Source organism: Accipiter gentilis, chromosome 7 (assembly GCF_929443795.1).
Source record: "Accipiter gentilis chromosome 7, bAccGen1.1, whole genome shotgun sequence".
NCBI lineage: Eukaryota > Metazoa > Chordata > Aves > Accipitriformes > Accipitridae > Astur > Astur gentilis.
In genome coordinates, this window is record NC_064886.1 from 30,978,501 (window position 1) to 30,994,394 (window position 15,894).

General features: G+C 45.3%; 1 protein-coding gene across 9 annotated transcripts in view; it reads left to right on the forward strand.

Annotated features, from left to right (window-relative positions):
* Positions 1-11,296: 11,296 nt before the first annotated feature.
* Positions 11,297-15,894, forward strand: part of ZNF536 (zinc finger protein 536) — a 354,101-nt gene continuing 349,503 nt past the window's right edge. For 5 of the 9 annotated variants that reach the window (XM_049806411.1, XM_049806421.1, XM_049806416.1 and 2 more), the window contains exon 1: positions 11,766-12,042. The gene's annotated coding sequence lies outside the window, so the exon portion shown is untranslated. Of the gene's footprint in view, positions 11,325-11,765; positions 12,043-12,863; positions 12,955-14,573; positions 14,684-15,894 lie in introns of those variants that run through there. The other 4 variants (XM_049806413.1, XM_049806412.1, XM_049806417.1 and 1 more) reach the window with 4 other exon arrangements.

The window sequence follows — 15,894 nt, forward strand, 5'->3', positions numbered from 1 at the left end:
AGCTGATTAGCTGTTGTGAGAAATTACTCATTCCCTTGTATTAACTACACTGTTTAACTACACTGTTTCCACCAATCGGTATGAAGTATGCCAACTTTGTTTAGCCTGTGCACTTGTGCAATGATGAACAAGGAATGCATAAAACAAACCCTCCTACCTAATCAAACATTCCTCAGAGATTTGAAAACAGAAACAAAGGGTAAATCCATTTGTAGATTATAATGGTAAAACAAAATAAAGTTTGACATATATATATGGAAACTGTGAAGACATGATGTGAATTTTTTTTAAACAACAACATGTTTCAATTATTAATAAATGCAGAAAATATGTTTTAACAAAATATGGAACAATTGGAAGGATATATTTCTTTAGAATCACAAGGGTCGGGAAAGATCTCTATTGAATACAAACACTATACATTTTTTTCCCCTCTTGGTTTGCATTTTAGCCTTTTCAAATGTCTATCTCATTGTGAAACACTGCCATGGTTATAGTTGGGAGAAGTTTCCCTTTTTCATCCTTGAGCCTGCAGTACAATCTTCATTCTCTGAGTATATAATAAATGAAGTTTGTTAACCTTCAGGGTGTGAAACCCATTTTTCTCTTCTTGTCCTAGGGTGTTAGGTGTTGAGGACAGCTGACGAGCAGTTCTTTAGGGAGGACTGTACTGCTATCCAGGAAAGGGCTTACATTCAATTTTGTCATATATTCTGGTTGCCAGGTTATTTGATTTTAAGATAATTGATGGATCTCTTTATGGGTATATTTTTTTTTTAGTCATGAAGAAAGCTCAAAATATTTGATAAGAGTGGTTTTATTGAAGAGTAGTAGTATCGACAGAATGAGATACCAGAATGTTTTTGGTTTGGTTTTTTTTTTTTGGGGGGGGGGGGGGGCCGGGAACGACACACAGATGGATGACTTTTTTTCCCTTTATCTTAAGATTTGAGCAAACACAGTGCTTGCAGATTTGATGGAGATTGTGATGACAGACCACTGTAGTCATTTTCACTGGTGACTACACATTAGTTAGGGGCCTTCATCCTGCCCTTCACTACAATTCTTACTGACTTTAGTGGCTGCTGCGTGAACAGATAATGCACAAAATACTCATCAATGTAAATGCCATATACAAATAAAATCCTAAATTGAAACCATCATAAGCAAGTTGAAGTAAAGACAACAGAGTCTTTAACATTGAGCCCTTAGAGGAAACAGTGTGAGTGAACAACAATGCCAACTTTAACTTTGAATTCCCAGTTGTGCATTAGCTTGTACCCCAACTTTAACATTAATCAGAAGCTTTTCTGCATTTCATCTCCTCATTTACAAAAAAAATCTTTGCTGAATGGTTATATAAAACTCATTATTTACCTGAGTGACCAGAAAGGCTCTCAAAGTGCCATTCCAAGCTCTCGGGTGAATGCTTATTTATAGTTTTTTAATAGGCATTCATTACCTGATGGATTGGAAAGACTCTTTTTGAACCAGTTCCCGTCTATTGGTTAAATACAGATTGATAACTTTTTCTTAAAAAGCTTATTATTAACCAGATAAGCTCATCACCTTTGGATTTCTAAAGTGGTGATTAGTTTTAGCTTCCAAGTGTTTATTCAAGATTTTCACTAGTGCAACTTGAATTTTGCCCAGTGAGCCATATTCTGGACATGAATTACAGTAGTGCAATGCTTGCAAAACCCAGACTGCAGAAGTAACATGAGCCTGTTTGCACAAAGACATACCTCAAACCTATATTGCTGCTCATATATTGGCTAGTCCAAGCACAGGGCATAGAGGAGGTAAAAGGGTGTAGCACATTTTAAAAGGCCTGTGAGCTTGGTTGGAAACACATTGTTAGGCATGTTTTGATGCCTAAAAGACATAACAAGTCCTATTCACACCCTCTGTGCAATTTGCACAGTCTTTGAGCTTCACTAATTTGGCCTGGTGTATCATTCTGCTTTCGAGGATTTCCTTCTAGCTTAAATTACTGTGGAAACAGAAAAAACCCTTGCATTTTTTACAAATGCAGTTTAGCAGTGTGGGCTCAGAAGCCCCATGCAAACTACCTCTATGAGGATGACAGGTTACCCTCTGCAGGGGCTCCCATTTTTTGCGAATTGAGATCTATCCCATCTCAGCTACTTCTCCCTCGTTAGTGCTATAGGCAATGCTTCCTTGGCATGGCACCAGCAAGCGGGCAGCTCCGGCTCCTAACCCACCTCTGCAGCTGTTAGCACATCTGTAGGATTTCAGAATGACAAGTCCTGGCTAAAGAGGTGTAAAACAACATGGCCACACATGCTCATGCCTTGTGATCCTTGAGGGTTCTTCCAGTTTGTAACTTATGTTTTAGAATGATGCTCTTAAATAGCATCAGTTGAAGCTTAAATCCAACATAAAGATGGAACAGAATAAGAAGAAAAAAGAGCCCTGCCCTTGCAATGTTCCTGGAAAATGGGTAGGTGGTTTGAATTCTCCTGGGCTTTCACATAATTCCTAACAAACTTAAAAATTTGGAGCCTTGTTTTGCTTGGTTTTGTTGCTGCTAATTTGTAGGGTGTAAGAGTATCTGAGTTTTTGCTTTCATCCCTTTCACTTCCCACTTTTTCTTCCATCATTTAGTTTTGAAGTTGGAAGTTTCCATCCTGTTCACACTTTTTCTCCTCCATGGGGTAAATATATGTAGCTAGAAGGAGTGGTGCATGCTCAATGGAGAGAGTGGTCCTTTCTCAGCTTTTTAGGTTGAGCAAGTTTTCAAGCATCTGAAGACAACTCCTACATTTTGATGTTACTTCCCAGTTGTTTCAGAGAGATTGTTTACCTTCATATTCCTCTGATTCTGTATAGATTCTTTCCAGAAAAACAAGACCCAAATTTCTGATGTAAAATTAACTAGTATCTGGGAAAATAACTTTTTGTTAGGTGAGAAAATTGCAAATAAATACCCAAAGCCTTAAAGCCCTTTGAGCATAATGGAGAGAGAGGAAATTATAAAGGTCATAGTGCTGGTGTTCTTTGACATCACCTTTGCTATTGTAAAACTTTGGCAGAATTGTCTATCCTAACCACTTAAAGTATTACTTTTTAGGAAACCAGTTTTGCATTTGGTTAAGAAATCCTTAAAATTCTGTTTAAAATAATGTAAGCAAAAATAATTGTACTCTTTGCCTCCCTCTGCTGGCTGTGCAGACAGAGTTAATTGGCTTCATGTTGTGTGACCCTTTCATTCTAAGGTAGTATGTTGATTACAGCAGTCTTCATTTCAAGGTTGGGCAGAAAAAGGTGCGGAAACAGCTATATACGAACAGAATTATGGAATCGGAGGAAATTTTGAAAGAAATAACAAGTCTTCATTTTTTTAGGCTTTAAATTATTAGAAACATGTTTGTTATTAAAGAAGGTCCCTTTAACCTCTTCTGAACTCATATTCTGGACTGGTTTAGGTGAGGACAGGAGAGTTGTACACAATTTCTTTGAAGAAAGGCCAGGTGCTGAGGTATAGCAGCGATATTTTGGCAGGAAAATGGTAAATCAAATCCAACTGTCCAAGAGGGCTGGATATGAGCAGAGCTGAACAAATCTTTGTGTGTACACACATCATTCAGGTGCTTTGCATTACACAGAGAGCTCTCCACTTCATCAGTTTTCAGATGTTCTGCTCTGCACTGGTGTCACTCTGTATTGATGTATATTTTTCACATACATATCATAGCCAGCACAGTCCTTTGTCCCACTCCCAAAGCCTCTGCAGCCTTCCAGGGACGTTGCCTAAATCACTTTCAAGTGTCCAGCCTCCTGTGAGGATGTGAGATAGTCCTCTCTGCTTTATTAGTGGTCTCAGAAAGCAACCCTGCAAGAGAACCTGTAGTGCAGTGTGGTGTATTGCCAGTGGGAGAGAATGGTCCCCACACTTGCCCAGCAGCAGCCCTCTCCATGCCAGCGAGCTGAGGCTGGAGGAGACGCCACGCTGCTGCTGGAGCCTCCCTAACAGCAAAGCTAGGGGACAGAGCAGGCGGAGCAGTGCCTCCCTCTAGGAAATTATATTTTGTTCTCTCAGGCATGGGTTTTAGTAGATTTTTTTTTTTTTTTTTTTGGTCCTGTGCCAGTGTACCTGGACATCCAGAGTGACTCCCTCCTGGGGCAAGTGCAGAGGTAGAACTCATGGCCAAGTGGGCAAAACAAGCAGAAGGAGAGAAGTGTGCTTTTCTTTAAAGCTAGTTGGGGGGGGGGGGGAGGGCTCATAAATATTATTTGGAATTGATAAAAACAGCTCTAGGAGGAAAAGCAACAACACTGAATCTCCATTCTGTTTTTTCTCCGAATGTCCATACCACACCATGCTCGCTGGGGCTGCGCTGAGCCTCTTGCCTCCCCTGGCTCCAGTCCCAGCCCCTCTCCCCTGCTCTCCCACTGCCGGTGCCGGGCTGGGTGACCCCCTCCGTGGCTCGGTGTGCCTCAGCTTCCCCAGGCATGGCCGTGCTAGAGACTGGGAGACAAGGAAGGTGGAGGAAAGCCCATGGGCTGCTGTGGCTTGAACTGAATAGCTGATGTTTGTGGTAAGGGTACATCAACGCACTGGGCATAAATCGTGGCTTTTCAGACATGCGTAGCAGCAGCAGTTAATAAGAGCTCTAGGATTATTACTATTTCTAAAAAGAGCCTGTTATATATCCCCCTGGGCTGTGTCCCTGGGGGTAGGTGGGAGCAGGAGGTGAGAGGCCTCAGGCATGCCATACTGGCTGGGCTGCCATCATGCCCCTGTAGGCTGAGGGCAGGGTGCCGCACTTCAGCTCGGTGAGGCGAGGACAGCTGTGTTTTGAGGTGAAGCTGTGGGTGAGCTCTGCCCTGACCCCAAGTCTCTCAATCCTCCTCCGCCCCATGCGGGCAGGGCTGGGGCAGTGTTTCTTGGCTGTCATGACCGTGAGGCACTGCTGCCGCCGGGGACAGCCCTGGCACTGGCGCGCCGCGGCCTGGCCGGGCCCGGCCTGTGGGGACGAGGCTGCCGATGTGGCAGGCCCAGAGGGCAGGCCTTGCCCGTGGGGCAGCTACCCCCTGGGCTTGCCTGGGGCGGGGAGGCTGCTGAGGTAAGGGAGGAAGCGCCATCTTTGAGACCGCCTCAGCGCAGCCTGTGCGCTAGACCACTGAGGAGAGACGCTTTTGCTTGCTGAATTGTTTGGGGAAACCTCCCCAGAAGTAGCTTGTGGTCTGTCAGGGGTCTCTTAAGATCCTTCCAAAATATCCCAGACTTTCTTCAGCCCGAGTCACCAAACTGTTGGACACAAGGTATTTCTGTCCAGACACTGGCACCAACCGAAGCAGCTGTATATGAGGCAATATTATAGTTCAGCAAATGACAAATACATTGTGGTGTTCATTGCTGTTGGCACCCACAAAGCGTGAAGTATTTGCCACCTGGGAACAGCCCCGCGCCTGCCTGCAGAGCTCTCTGCCACAGGTAAGCTATGTGCCTCCCAGACGGGCCGAGGCACAGTCGGATGGTGAAGGTAGCAGTGGTGTAATGGCTTTAATTACTGTAACGCGGGGCTTAAATTGTGAAACTATAGTTTAAAAGGTAAGACATAAACATTTTCAGCAGATCCTTAAAATTTAGCTGTTTGCTTTAAGTGTTAATCTGCAAATTTTCTGATAGCGCAACGGCTTAAACGTGGCGATGTCTGAGGTGATCATGGAGGCAACCAGGAGGGCAGCCCATGTGCTGGGACAGAGGTGCAGGCAGGGCTGCATGGCACAGGCAGCGCGGGGCAGCAAGCAGTGGGGAAGGCTGTGTGCAGCCAGCAGAGGAAAGGGAGTACTGGGGTGGAACAGGGGATCCATCAAAGGAACAGGTGGGGAATAATGCTGTTCATCAACAAGGGAAAGTGGTCTGAGTGCTGGGGCGAGCCACGAGGTTATAATCATTAGAAGCCTAGGGTTTGGGACCAGGATGGAAACGAAAGGGAGAAGTTTAAGGAAAGCGGTGGAAAGTGGCATATTGGTTAGATTAGTTGAGTAAGAAGAACTGCTTACCCCCAAAATTATTCCTCAGTCTTATCTCAGAGATAAGATCTCACCATCTCTTTTAAATAGCTCCCGAAGAGCTCTGACAGCCTGAGAACAGGTTATATTGAATTTGCTCCAAGAGCTATGTCAGTGCTAACACACTTTAAAGTTGAAGTTCAGCTATTATTTTGGATATTTTTCCCAGCACTTTCTCCTCTTGGTCAATCATAATTCCTAGTGATTACAGCTGGGGAAGTAGACCCGCTATACCAATCCCACATAAATTTAAATGTTAAAGTTTAAATCCTGGAGCAACAGTTGTCTCCTGATCTTCTATGTTGTGCTTGTACTGAGACTTACTGCACCTTTCGCTCTTGCTCTTTCAGAGAGTATCTGAGCCCCCGTTGTGCTGAATGGGAGACGGTCACAGAAGTATGTCCTGCATGGGGTTATAAAAGCTGTGTCTTTATTCTGGAAGCAGAATTTGCTCAGTTCCACTAGGTGGATCTATTGAGAACATTGTTCACTATTTAATGTAAAAAATGTCTTTCGCTTTGGGAAAGGAAAAAGGAACCTTTCTTTTTTACCACTTTTCTCGGCTTCTTATGTTCTATAGAAATACAAAGGTATTTCTTTTGTCCACTTTTGGTGGCTTGTGGTACCACCACAAAAGGTACCACTTTTGTCCGTAGAAAGCTCTAAAGCCGTGTACCAGTCTGTCGGTCAGTAATATCTTGAAGGACTTTTTATCTTCATTCCAGTTTTGTCCTTGTTTTGCAAAGGAAAAGGGTCAGCACTGCTAATGCTGTGAGAGGGAGGCGTGCCTCCACGCTGGCACAGCTTTAGATGCTCTTTCCATTGCACATCCTGTTGCTGTCCATTTTGTACTGTCTTTTGGATCCTTTCTTGGTGGCTGTTTTGATGAATTGTTGCAATGACTTTGTCACAAAAAGTGGCTAACATAGACTCCTGGCCTTAGTATATGCTTTTAGTTGACCCATGCAAGTTGTTTGTGATGTCAGGCTCAACGATAGTTGACTGCTATATTGAGGATGCACATTTATCTCCTAAAAACCCCCATTTTTTTTAACAAATTCTGATTACCACTGAATCCCTGTGATGATGTACTTACAATCATTGCTGATCAAATCTATTAAGAGATACTTGTTTTGGCCATGGCCCCTGGGAAATAGACAGCTTGTTCTCAAATGGGTTCTGCCTCTGGTCTGTTTTGAAAGCTGGGATCTCAGAGTCCTTTTCCCAGGAAGCTTTCTTACAGAGTCTGCATGAGTGGGAAAACCTCCATCCAACTTGTCAGTTTGCTGGGGTTCTGCCCAGGAAACCCCCGTGTTTGTAACAGGCGTTTTGGAAGGGGTTTCCCTTTTTTCTGTGAAAGTGTTTTGTTTATGTCTTCTTGAACCATGCTTCAGCGACTTTCTTGCTGGATGACTTGTGTTTTCACTGGCTCAGACTGCCATGTAGATCGCACCACCTGTTCCAGAGTTTGCTGAAACATTTACTGTAAGTTTTCTGAAATTCCTTATTTAAAGTCCCTGCTATTAGATGATTCCCTTTATGTGCTTTTCCTTATCAATATTAAAGACCTGATGTTCTGCTCTTCCTCGGAAAAGAGACCCCCTCCTAAAGGCATTAAGCTTTCAATGGGCTTGTGCAGCCTTTGTTAAAAGAATGCCCAGTTGCTTATCACCTCTCTTTAGGAAGGAAATGCTGATCACACTTTTTAAGAACAAAGGCAGGATTATTCCTCAGTCCTTTCTCATAAAGCAAAAACTTATAAATATTTAAATATATAAAGCTAGTGTTTCTCCCCCACCCATTGTATAAATTACTGTATGACCACTTGTCTTTTGCTACTTTCCTGTGTAAAGCCTCATAAAATACTCCTCTGACCTGGGCTTTTTGTTGGGCTCATCAAACTTGTGAGATTTGGGATTTTCTTCCCTCTTATTTACATCTGTCTGAAATGAGATCTTCTGAAAGGCTGTCATTCCACAAAGGTAGAAATCATGGAGAAAGGTAGGGTTGCCTGGCTAAAGAACTCAGCTCTCATTTCCTCTCTTCCTGCTTTTTGAGGTTTGACAAGTCTGTAGCTGATAGCTTCCACTCCCTGAGAAGGTGCCCACTGTGCTCTAAGACAGTGCAAGAACCTTGCAGAGTAAGGCAAACAACGTACATCTCTTCTGCTCTTTCCCTTTCTCCTCTGTAGTGTCTTTTGCCTAGTTTTAAAAAAGCAGTGTATTCCTCCCTACTCATGGAGGAGGTACAGAAGGGAATAAAATCAACCAAAGAAGTTGGAGAAGTAGCTGGGGACAGTTGGGAGGACATGAAGGCTTTGAAGAGAAAAGACCTTTCTCTGGTTGCAAGAGGAGGAGAAAGGAACAGCATTGAAAAAGTGGGGTGGAATAGGAAGGAATACTGGAGGGAGCTACAAAAGTGCTGATGGTGTCTGGGAATATTATGAATTCTGAGAGAGGTTGGAACAAAGTCTCCTTGAGCTCACATCTGAGATCTTCTGAATCCCATCTAACCAGTATACATTGCTTAGGTGCTGGAGCTTGTTATTGAGTAAATAAAATCTGGAGGTCTTTTGTCTTCAGGATGTACTCAGCTCAGGGACATGCATTGTCTCCTCATGGTCCATTTTGTGAAGGCTAGGCCATCCCAGCCCAAATAATCATGTCTATGAGGCCCTGGGCAAAAGAGTTTCGATCAGTCTTGTTAACAGCATCCTTCCCTGACAGCACCATTGCCTGCCCGTAGTAGCCCGCTCTTCCAGACTTTGAGAAATCTTTGGTTGACATGTTCTTCCTGTAGAGTTGAGTTGGATGGTCATCTGGACCATCCAACTGACTATGAAAAAAAAAAATATTGACTGGACATTCACCAGTGGTGGACCACAGTTCTGCCCTTAGTTTAGCAAGGGTTTAATACTTAATCTCAGCTTCCTGGGAGATGGTTCTTAATCTCTGTCCACTTGAATGTTTCTGGAGGGAAATTCCTGTTCCCTCCAGAACAGAAAGAGGAGGAGAAATACTTCAATTTTTGCAAGGATTAGAGTCAAAGCCCTCATGCTCATGTTTTGTTTTCACTCCATTCGTTGTCATTAAATGAGCATCATGCACTTACACCAGAGGAACAGGAAATCCCAGTTAGATGTCTAAAGCTCCTCTGCTGTTCAGTTGCCGTTTCACCTATCTCTAGTCAATATTCTTATCTTTGTCTCAGGAAAAAGAACCATGGGGTTTTCCTGAGCTCTCATTCTTCTGTAACTCTTTGTGCGGTGCTCTGAAATCTCCTGTCTGCCAGTGATTCCAGGTGCTTGATTTGGCCCCTGCCTCTGAAATGCCGTCACCTCCTACGTGGTTTGTCTTATGAAGCCCTAGGTCATGGAAATCATAAGGTGAAATCGGATATATATATAAAAAAATGTATAGCTTATTCTTCTATGAGACTGCTAATAATGTTCAGCCTTGACAGGGTTAAAAGGCAACATCCATTTCCCCATTATCTTGTTTAAAAAGTGCCTTTTTTAAAGTCCATATGGCGACTTCCTTTCGACCTGCTTTCCCATCCTCGTCTCTTTGTCAGGGCTGTCACTTATAAAGAATCACTTGACTTACAATAACAAGTTCAAAAGAAGACAGAATATAATCAGTTGATCCACGAAGAATTGAAATAAAGAACACCCCCACTGCTCCAGTTATCATTCCCATAGAGATAGTGATATTATTGATGTGATTGCTATGCTAATTTCTATAGAAAAAACTTGTATTTTGGAATTTGTTCAAAGAGAATTTCAGACACATCAAATTGGAAAATGCAGAGTGAATTCCTAAACTTTTTCATATAGGCATGGGAATCTTTTTTTTTTTTTTTTTTTTTTTTTTAAACACGGAATAGCTCTGAACAACTATTTATAAACTTCACTTAAAAAAAAAACAATTGGAAAAATCTCGCTAATTTTTCAGTTATTATAGAAAGTTAATTTACTGCAGTTCCAGGAAAAAAAGAGTCCTATTGTACCTTCAGGGTTATTAATATCACCCCCATAACCTGCAGAAGTGGGATTGGACCACAGGCTCCAGAAACAGAGGCTAGGGATTATAAAAGATGGGTACATTTAAGTCCAGTTTTTAGGAAGAGCTAATTAATCTATACCCCTTCCTCAGCAATTCCATAGTCCCTCTGGGAATTGCCACAAACATAAACTTTTTTTTTTTTTTCTTGGACTCCTATTTTAACTGGAAGGTTTCAGCTTGTGATGTTATGCTTTTTATGTAGTAAACTGATTTAAAATGTATGCCAGTCATCTTCAGGGAACTCATTTCAGTCAAGATGAAACTAGTCTTACCTGAATCAATGTTTTAAGTGTCCCTGTGGCTCGGCATTTTGAATAATCAATCTGTCTCCATCGCTTCTTAATCATGCGCATCACAGTCTTTTTTATTTGTCAACCCTTTCGGATCCTGGCTTTTTGTTATTAACATGCCCCTAATGTCACATGCAAGCCTTTTCTTTAAAACAAGCTGCTCATTGGTGTATTTTGATACTTTTTATTATTACTAAATCTTTTTTCCCATAATTACACCACAATCATTATATAATCCCATAACAAAGAGTCTATTGAGGCACCATGCTTTTGTCAACTATGGGACACAGAATCCATAATTGCATTATTCAGCTTCCCCCCCCCCCCCCCCTTCTGCTTTGTAGAAACACAACCTATTTCACCAGTCACATTTGCACCTTGTTTGCTTGGTTATATATTATTTACTAAATCGTTGCCCTGCGGATAAACCTTGTAAAGTTGCTTTAAAAAAGTTATTTGTTTGATAATTAAGTCCTGAAAACCCATCGTTTAATGATTATTCCGAACCCATAAGGCAGAGAACCTCCATGACGTTTTTCTCTAAGTTTAATTACCGTATGCTAATTTCCTTGCCTACTACGTGATTAATTAAAATCATATTTTCATAATCATTTGGCACTAGTATTGTTTTAGAATTATCATGATCCCCTAAATAGTGTATGTAAATAAAGTCGGCTCTAATGGAAAGAATCAAAATGCAACGCTGAGGACCTTTATGTGTTTGTATGCATGCGATTGGCAACATAACTGGCTTATTTACATTAAATACGCCACAAGGTTACAGTGCAGATCAACGTCACTTTATCGCTGATTACTTCTCTTAAACGCCGGAGCGGTGACTGATGCTCCGGTCCCCCTGTCCACCAAGGTTTCCCCGGGAGTTTTTTTTTTTTTAGGAGAAACAGACTTTGCATAGTTTCGGGAGCAGGTAAGAAGGGCGCTTTGTGGAGCCCGGCGCTGCCCCCGGGGGCTCGGCGGGGTTTGCGGGGCGCGGGCAGGGGCGGCGGGGCGCGGGCGCGGGGGCTGCGCGGGCGCGGGGGCTGCGCGGGGCGCGGGCAGCGGCGCTGGCCGTGGGGCTGCGGAGCGGCGCGGGCTCCTCGGGGTGTTTACACGGGCTCAAGGTCACGACCAAGCTGCGCCGTGTTAAATGGTTTCTTAGTTGCTAGACAGGGAGAAAAAATGGACGATCACAGACCATTCTTTGTAGATTATTATATCAAGGGTTCAGCTTTTGGCTCATCAAAGCTAAATGCCGCAAGACCTATCTAGTTGCTGTGAATTATGCCAAGACGACAATGGAGTGCTTTTTTAATGGTACAATGCATTTCACCTACCAGATAGGGGGAGTCCACGCTGAGAGATGGGGATGTCTTGTGATGTTGGGTGATCAGTATCAATGAAGGGGGTTATTCTGAAAAGAGACAGATTAAAATAAAGCGCTCTTTGCTCGGGATGTGCTGGAAGCAGTTGGGAGGGCTACCCGGAGCGGGCGGCCGCGGCAGCCCCGCGCCGCACTTTTCCCCCTCCGCACAAGAAAATGATCAAGTCAATCATGTGGACATGCTTCATTATTCATTGAACACAATCTTTTACAACGCTCCGTTTACGTGCGGGAGTTTCTTCTACGCTTTGCTTTAAATTTTAAGGTAAGAAAGACAAAGGTAAAAAGGGGGTTTTTGAGGATCCGGGAGGCTCCCGTGAGCCATCAAAGAGGCTCCAAAGTCAGTCCGGAGTATGTTTTTTTTTTTTTTTTTTATTTCTTTTTAATCATCGCAATGGGGCCTGCGTTTTCCACCGTGATTAAAAAAATACAGTATAATTAAATATCCATAGCAGTGACGTTTGCAAGCAGGGCTGTCAGGGGAAAAGCAGAAAATAATGAAAGGAGCGGAGAAGCCATTGAATGGCGCTATAGAACTTAGCCTGAAGAAAACCCTACGTTTTTCCTCTTTCTCTCTCGTTTCTTTTAAAACCGTTACTTTACAAAAAAGGAGCGGGCGGGCGAGGCGAGGCGAGGCGAGGGGAGGCGAGTGCCGGCGGCGGCCGCGACGCTGCCCGGGGGCCGCCCGCCCGCCCGCCGTCCCCAGCCCGCACCGACCCTGCCCTTAACTTGCCCAGAAACTTTTTGTTTTAAAGGGTTGCTGCGGAGCAAACTTTGCTGAAGTGACTTTAAACGCGGTTTCCCCCCCCCCCCCCCCCACGTCCCTCCCTCCCCCCTTAGGATCCCGGCTAATCGCGGTGTAATTTGTAAACTCCCCCCCCCTCTTTTTTTTTTTTTTTTTTTTTAATCAAAGTTAGCTGATGCATACCATGTGTCAAACTTGTGAGATTCAAGTGCCTAAGAGACCTGCCATTTTGTGCTCTAATCGACCTCTTATGAATAGGAGCCGTGCATAATGCTGCGAGGAGCGTTGTGACATTCAAGTAGGCACTAAATGTCAGGCCAGGTCTCAGCCCTTTCGGGGGGAGCGGAGCGCGCCCGGCGGCGCCGCGGGGAGCGGGGAGGCACCTGCCAGCCCGCCGCCGGGGCTTTTGTCAGCGCCCGGAGAAAGTAACAGGTTAAGGAGGAAACTTAAATGGCAATCCCCGGAGCGGGGGGGACGGGGACGGGGACGGGGACGGGGACGGGGGGGGGGGAGCATCCCCTTCTCGGCGGCGCGCTGTGCGCGGGCGCGGAGGGCCGCGGGGGCAGCGCTGCCTGTGCGGGGTAGCGGCCTCGCTCTCCTGCGCGGGGGGATGCGCGGGGCCGGGGAAGCGGAGGGGGGGGGGGGGGCACCGGGCCGGCGGCGGGATTAACGGGGAGGGGGGGGAGGAAGGAGAGATTCTTTGATGCCGTGTAGGAAAGAATCCAGATTTTAATGCGCCCATCTGTTGCAGTTTTGCAAATAATTAATATGTGTGTGTGTGTGTGTGCGTGAGGGGGGGGGGGAGAGGGGCTGAGGGGAGCGGTGCCGCCTGTGAACTTTAACGCAAAATAAAAGGTCGGGAAGATTTATGCTTTTCTTTTTTTTTCGGCGGGTCCGCGGATCCTGTGGGGCGGCTCGCACGGGCTCCATCCGAAAAGTTACTTGCCGGCGTCCCCCGCCGCGGCGGCGGGGCCGGGGGCACGGTCCGCCTGCGCGGAGCCCCGCGCTGGCCGTGGGTGCCGGCGCCCGGGGCGGGCGCGGCGGGGAGGGCTCCGGCCGCCGCCTGCCTGCGCGGCGGGCATTGTTTCGGGGTGCGTGCGGCGGATATGGCCGTGTCTGATACAGTGTCGAGGCGGAGACGTGATTTGTCAGATCCCTTCGCTTTCACTTCAGCTACCACCGGGCCGGGGAGCGGCGGCGCGGTGGGGCCCGGCGCGGAGCGGAGCGGTGCGGCGCGGCGCGGCGGTGCTCCGCGGGCGCGGGGCAGGGGCGGGCGCGGGGCGCGGGGGCGCGGGCCCGGCGGGGCGGGCGCGGCCGCCCGGTCGCCCGCGGCTGGAGCGCTCTGCGGGGCTGTGCATTCCCCCCCGCCGCCGCCGCCGCCGCCCCCCCCCCCCCCCCCCCCCCCCCCGTGCAGTTTAAAATAAATCCAACAGGGGCCGTGTTTGCTGAGCTGATTTGACCGGTTGATACAGATAGCAGCGGCGAGCCTCCCCGCTTATGTGGAAAAAGACTATTTTAAGTGTCATAATTAAGTTTAGAAGCCTTGTTTGGGCTCATTCACTGCTCGAAATAAAAAGGACTGGCTGCTTTTAGACCCTTTCTGAAGGGGTTGGCTAAGCGCCTCTGCACGTTCGCTTGGAGAAGAATGTTTTCTTTTCTAGTTTAATATTAGAAACTATATTTTTACTTGTTTAAACCGGATTTGATTATTCCTGTGGAGATTTTTTTTTTCTCTCCCCCCCCTTCCTATCACTCAAATCTTTGTTCATTGTTCATTGACTGTGGAAGGCTGCTTAAATGTACGGCGAGAGGGGGGAGGCCCCCTTGCTGGTTTCATGTTGAAATAGTAAACCTGAATGAGGAGGGTGGCTGGAAAAGTGGACATTGCAGCTTTAATTAACTTCAAGATGCTTCAGCGAGGACCAGAGCGTAGTAGTGACGTTGCTTCATAAATCTGTCCAGTACAGTGCGTTGCATTGAACTATTACAGTATCACCGTCATATTGAATATTCACTACCTATCCGGGAGCAGATTTGCATAATTGGATCTTTTTTAAATGAAACTTGTTTGCAAAAAACCAAACAAAACCAAAAAAACAAAAGCCCAAGTGAAAACCGCGGCGATCTGCATGATTATAAAGGGTTCAAACATATCCGAAAAGTAAGTGACCTGCATAAGTACATCAATAGGTTAAGTGCAAATAAGATGAGAAGTGCTTCTGAAAGCTGTACATTCCCTATGTGGTCTCTTGGGTTATTTCTCAATAGCGGGATTTTTTTGTAGCCTCAGGGATTTTAGGTTTTCTGTCTGCTTTCATAACTTTTTCCCTCACAGTTCTTATACAAGGTGAGGCTTTTGTACCGTGCCTGTGTACCTGTAGTGATATTTTTAAAGAAAATAGATTAACAGTTTGTAATTCGTGCTGTTTGAGTTGTATAATTACAGCTACTATGGAAGGGAAATGTGTATTGCTGTTATGTTTCTGATCATTGAATAGTTCATCACTAAATACTTCAGAATATTCAAAGAGTGTGTGTGTGTGTGTATGTGTTTGTGTATGCTTAAAAATCGACTTAGTTAACTAAGCTGTTACTTCTTAAATTGTAGAGGCAACTAGGTTTTTAATATGTGTGTCCCCCCCATTTGGCGGAGGATGAAGATGACTGAAGTAATTAAAAATACCAGAAATTTTTAGCATGAATTTGTAGATTATATGTGAACCCCATCCCCTCCTAACCGAGTGGTTGGTTTACAATAGTGCAGTTTTGGATCGGACAGGTTTGGAACTATTTTGTAAAATCAGATGCTGTTGTTTCAGATGCTGTAAGGACAAAGTTGTGGAGCGAAGGCAGCTGAAAGGGTGGCCTCCTGGGGAAGGGGAGCAGTGATCGGTGGGGCGAGCTGAGCAGAAGTGCAAAGTCTGCGTGCAGCCCAAGCCTTGCCCCGGCTCTCCCCCCTCGCTGAAGGCTGCTTTAGTTATGATGTCATTCTGATAGTGGAGAGCAAATGTCTCCTGATTCTACCATTAAACGCCTGGCTGATTTGCCTGATAATGATAGCATTGACGTCCTGCTCCTTGACAAATGCAAGCCCTATGAGCCCTATGAATTAACTTTTTTCCCATAGATGAGAGCTAGCTAGCTTTACGACTCATGAATGTAGCAGGACTTCTTTGACAGATTACTTTGAACCTCCTCGTTTCTGTAACAAAACCCCTTCCCTAAACACCACTTCTACTAGGCTGCTAGTAGACCCCTGTACAGTTTGGGCCTGATTTGCAGAGCTGCTGAGCACTAATCACTTCCACTGACTTCAGATGGAGTTGTGGGTGCTCAGCAGCTTTGAAAATCGGGCCCTGTGTTCAGTCAACA